We start from the raw sequence: 6,093 nt of genomic DNA on the forward strand, positions 1-6,093 counted from the left end.
TCATGCTGGCAGCCAGACTTGGTAATGTGGAAGAGTAACCTAGGAATTACTGGTTTTGAAGGCATGAATTGGTCATGGAGAACAGCCAAGGCTTAGCATTGTGAGACACCTAGAGAGGCCATTGGTGAAGGTGCAGTCTCAGAGGCAGTTGAAGGCCCAGGACTGAAGGGATCATGCAAAGGATTTGAGGTTTGGCACCATGAAGAGGGCATGCAAGTGGCCAGTGGTGAAAATGCAGTCCAGTTGCAGTAGAAGACCCCAGTGTTTTGAAGATGCCAGTGCCATAGGAAAATATGGATGGAAGTTTGTGACCCACCGGGGCCTACAGCTCTTTATGTTCCAAGTAAACACACAGAGGCTTATATTAATTCTAAACTGTTTGGCTGATGGCTAAGTCTTCTTATTGTCTAGCCCTATCTTAATTATTAACCTATTTCTATTAATCTATGTATCTCCACATTGTCTTTACTTACTGGTGATACCTGGCCCTCTTGTTTCCTCAGTCACTACATGGCATCTCTCTGGTGACTCACTATCTGTGTTCTTCCCAGAATTATCCTTGTCTGGTAGCTTTGTATATGCTTCCTGACTGGCTACATCCTGCATGTCCATTGGCCTAAATAACTTTATTCATCAACCTATAAGAGAAACATATATTCGTAGCATACAAAATGACATTTCCCATCAGGACAACCACCAAGAAGAGCAGAAGTGTCATGGAGCCAGTCAGAGCCCAGAAGACAAGCTACATGTGATGAAGAGGACAGAGCCAAAGAAGTGACCTTTGAAGAGTTCCAGAAGATTATGAGTGGATCCTATTGACTAGATGGTTGGAATTTGGTTTTGCTTTGCTTTAGGTTTTGATTGTATCCTGATTTTTTTACTCTTCATGTTAGAAAGTATTTTATGGAGCCTACTGTTGAGAAACTTTGAGTTATAAAAACCTTCGGTTTTTTAAAGAGATTGGCTATTTTAAATGACTGAAATTTTAATGTGTTTGAATTTGGAATGATTGTGGGATTTATGTGAGATCTTGTGAATGAATAAGAAAGGAAGGATTGAGGCTTAATAGTGATGTGTTTGTGCATCAACTTGACAAGGGATCAATTCTACTGGCTGTTTTTGTGTGTCAACTTGACACAAGCTAGAGTCATCAGAGGGGAAGGAACCTCAGTTGAGGAAATGCCTCCATGAGATCCAGCTCTAAGGAATTTTTATTAAATTAGTGATCAATGGGGAAGGACCTGCTCAAGGTGGGTAGTGCTATTCCTGGGCTGTTATTCCTGGGTTCTCTAGGAAAGCAGGTTGAGCCAGCCATGGGACGTTAACCAGGAAGCAGCTCTCTACAACAGCCTCTGCATCAGCTTTTGCCTCCAGGATTCTGTCATGTTTGTGTTCATGTCTTAACTTCCTTCAGTGATGTACAGCAATGCTGAAGTGTAAGTCAAATATACCCTTTGTTCCTCACTTGCTTTTTGGTTATAGTATTAGTCACAGCAATAGAAACCTAAGTAAGAAACAAAGGTAGCACAATTTAATGTCGGGGATCTGACAAAATTACTTTACATATGTTTTCTCATTAGCACACTTAGCTCATATTCTGAAATTCCCTTGTTGTGGTACCAAATTATAACCTTTTACCAATTAGGCCATCAAAAGTTTCTGAGGACCACATTCAACCTTTCCATCCAATCAGATCCTTCATTTCTTTCTCCAAGGTTTAACATGGTGAGTATGTCTGATGGCCCTCTTCACACCCTCCACAAACTCTCAGATACAGCCCATGTCTCACATCCAGTGTACAGTGGAAAGAAGCACATAGGAAATGGGGACAAAATAAAACAACATAAGCTTCCAATTATAAGCACAGACAAGAGTGGGAAATCTAAGATCAATGAAATCATCTAGCTCTCCAACAAGACCATAGAAGAAAACTTTGCCAAACTAGAAGATAGACTCATACTGATATAAGAAACAAATAGAACACCAAATATATGAGACCAGAAAAGAAAATCCACAGTATATCATAGATAAAACACTAAGTATACAGGATAAAGAAGTTGATTGAAACCTGAATGAAAAAACATAAATCACATATTACAGAAACCCATCAGAATAACAGATGATTTGTCACTAGAAAATTTGAATTCCAGTAAACCGAGAATAATTCTCCTAGTGGAACTATCTGTCATATTTGGAGAAAGAAAAAACTTCCATGATGTGAAGAGCCTAAGAAATTATATCTCACAAACCCAACATAAAGAAAATTAAGGAAGTAATATTTCTGTTTGAATTGAGGAATGAGCACAGAAAAGAGACTGTAGACAGAAATGTGAAAACATAATTACTAAACCACAAAGAACCAAGGAGAAAACAACCAACATTGCAAAAAATAAACATAGTGACCACATAACTCACACACACACACACACACACACACACACACACACACACACACACACACACTTCAACAGTAACTTTATATGGCCTCAATTTTCTAGTCAGAAGACACAAGCTGACTAGGTTTATTAACAACTCTTACATAGTTTATGATTTAATCTTCTTTACTTAGATAAAAATATACTTATAAGTAGGTTGAGTCCCTTAGAACTTTCATAGTCATAATGTTAAATGTTGAGAGTTAATGATTTCATCTGGGGGAGGGCCTAGGCCCTCCTCCTTGAATCTGGGCTGAGAGAGTATCCCTCCACAGGGAATGGGCTCCGAAAGTCCATTTGTGCGCTAGAGGTAAAAACTGATTCTACTGCTAGAGGTCCCATAGACTTCCCAGGCCTCCTAACTGGCACCCACATTCAGAAGGTTTGGTTCCGTCCAATGCTGGCTCCCCAGATTTACAACTAGGGTCCCTGTGCTCTCACTGGATCGGGTCAGCTGTTTCTGTGGGTTTCTCCAGCACAGTCTTGACTCCTTTGCTTATCCCTCATCCCTCTCTACAACTGGTTTCCAGGAGTATGGCTCGATTCTTAGTTTTGGGTGCCTGAAGGATATGACAGACTTTGATGATTCCCCATAGAAGGGAGCAGGTTGGGATGGGTTGAGGGGGCTGATAGAGGGAATAGGAGGATGGGAGCGAGAGGCAATGGGGGATTGATATGTAAAATGATTGTTTCTAAATAAAAAATGTTTTAAAAAGTATCAAAATCCAGCTACCTGTTGTCTACAAGTAACACATGTTAGATTTAAATATAGGCACCACCTTATAGTAAAAGATTGGATGAAAGTACTTCAATTAATATGTACCAGAAAGCAAGGAAGTATCTCTGTCCTAATATCTGACAAAATAGATTCAAAATTAAAACTAATCAGAAGAGCTAAAAAAACACACTTAATTTTAATCAAGGAAACAGTTAAACCAAGAATACATAATTATCATTAACATACATGCATCAAATTCTGATGCACATGATTTCATAAAAATGTAATACTGGATTTAAAGACAGAGATTAACATCAACTTATCCATAGTAGGTCATTTAAATATCCCAATTCTTCAAAGACAGGTCATCTGAACAACAACAAAAAAAACCAGAAATACTATAATTACATGGCATTGTGAATCAAATGAATTTAACAGAATTCTATAGAATATTCTACCCCAACAACAAAGAATATACATTCTACTCAGCAGCACACAAAAGCTCTCATAAAATAGAAGACATTCTGGAATACAAAATAGAAAATAACAAATTAAGATTGCAACAATTCTGCCTGTACTACCCAACTGTATGACAATAATACTTAGGTTTGACAGCAAATATATCTCCACTAAATACACAAATGCAATCAAGATTAACACAACTCATTACTACATAATGAATAGATAAAATAATAAATTAAAAAAGAAATAAAAAGTGTCCTAAACTAAATAGAAATGAAAATACACAATAAAGCAGCAAGGACACATTGAAAGTAGACCTACAAGGGAAATGTATAGCTCCAAATACCTACATAAAGAATCAGAATGAGAATAATATATGATTTACTAATAAAACTCAAAAAGTTGACCAAACACGAACAAATGAAATCTCTAAACACAATTGATAGCACAAAATAATAACACTCACAACAGAAATTATTATGAGACAAAAATAAGGAAAACAATACAAAGAATCAACAGAACCAGAGCTTGTTCTTTGTAAAGACAAATAAGATCAACAGAACTTTGGTGCAACTAACTGAAAGAAAATGGAGACCTAATGTTATATAATCAGAAATGATCGAGGAAATTTTATAACAAGCACCAAAGTGATTCAAAATATACAAAGAAACACTTTCAGATTCTTATAAGTTTGAAAAACTATAAGAAATGGATTAATTTCTATAGTCAGCCAAATCATAAAAAATTAAAGTCACATAACAAATGTGGAGATTGAAATAATAAAAGTCTTCCAATTAAAAATGATAGAATCAGACGTATTTACAGCAAAATTCTACCAGACATTCAAAGAAGATCTACACACAGCCAATTCTAAATCTTCTTTAAACCATTTTAAAAATAATAGAAATAGAAGGAGCACTTCTAATATCCTTCTTATGAAACCAGTATCACTTTATTGCTCAAACCATATAAAGACTCAAAAAAGAAAACTACAGGCCAATGTCCCTAATGAACATAGATTCTAAAATGGTCAATAAAATACTTGCAAGCAGAATAGACATATATAGGAAAGTTTATCAACCATAAACAAATTTGCTTTATCCTTCAGTTGCAGGGATGGTAAAACATATGCAAGTCAATAAATGTAATAAACCACATAAATGGACTTATAGATAAAAGTCATTCATTTCAATACATGCAGAAAAAACTTTAATAAAGGGCAAAATAGCTTCATAGTAAAAGTACTAAAGTTATCAGGACTGACAGGACCATATCGCAACATAATAAAATATGTATATGAGAAACTCATAGCCAACATTATCCTAAATGGAGAAAATCTTGAAGCAATTCCAATGTAGTCAGGGCTGTCTACCATTTCTAAAGTTGTGCTCCAGTACGAGCTGAAGTAACAAGGCAAGAGAGGGAAATTAAAGTGACCCAAATAGTAAAAGAAAAATTCAAGCTATTCCTATGGCATATTGCAAATTATAACAAGAGATCTAAATATTCTATCAGAAAATATCTGGAAAAACATTAAAAATTCCTCCACATAGAAATATACAGAATCAACTTGCACAAATAATTTTTCTATATAACAACAAGAAACATACACAGAAAGATATCGTGAATATAATCTCACTCACAACAGGTTCAAGGAAAATATCTAAGCATAAACCCAACCAAAGAGATGAAGGATGTTTACTAAGGAAACTTTAAAACTTTGTAAAAAGTTGAAGACTCTAGAAAATAAAAAGACATTCATTCCTTGTTTTCCAGTTAGTAGAATTAATATTATGAAAATGATCATTTTAACAAAAGCCATTTCCAGATTCAATGTAATTCCAATTAAAATCTCCATCATGTTCTATAGGGAGTGATCTTATGTATCCGTAAGTGCTGACCACTCCCATGTGGGTGTGTTTACCGGTATGTAGACTGTAACGTGGTAAATAGAGCTAAGGGAAGGATATGCTCCTTCTTTGGGCTTCAGTTTAGACCTGGAGAGCAGCTTGTGGACCAGATTTATTGGCTGTTCACGTAAGTGATTTCTCTTTCAATAAATATCATAGGACATCCCTAATTTTTGTGAAGTTTTAATATGTCTGCTTCAGCTGGTCGACAGAAGTGGGATCATGAATTTTCACCTAGAATGACAAAAACTTACAAGGGATTTTAGAAACAAAAGTACAGAGAGAAGCACGGCTTCTTGGTAGCAGCATTTTAAAGGTGGGCTTTGTTTTGCTAGAGACAAGCAGAGACTGCACAGCCAGTGCTGTTGGTGAACTTAAGCACACCATCTTGGAAACAGCAGTTTAAACAGCTGTGGTTTTTAGCAAATAAGACACATGACCAGAAAAACATAAAGTTTTACAGTAAAGTCAGATTCAGATGAAGAAAAACCTCTAAAGGTTTACAGAGTGCTTAAAAATATATGTAAGCTTAAGAGAGAAAAATAAACAGGATAGTGGTAAAAGA

The sequence above is a fragment of the Mesocricetus auratus genome, unplaced genomic scaffold (genome assembly GCF_017639785.1).
Source record: "Mesocricetus auratus isolate SY011 unplaced genomic scaffold, BCM_Maur_2.0 Super-Scaffold_100003, whole genome shotgun sequence".
NCBI lineage: Eukaryota > Metazoa > Chordata > Mammalia > Rodentia > Cricetidae > Mesocricetus > Mesocricetus auratus.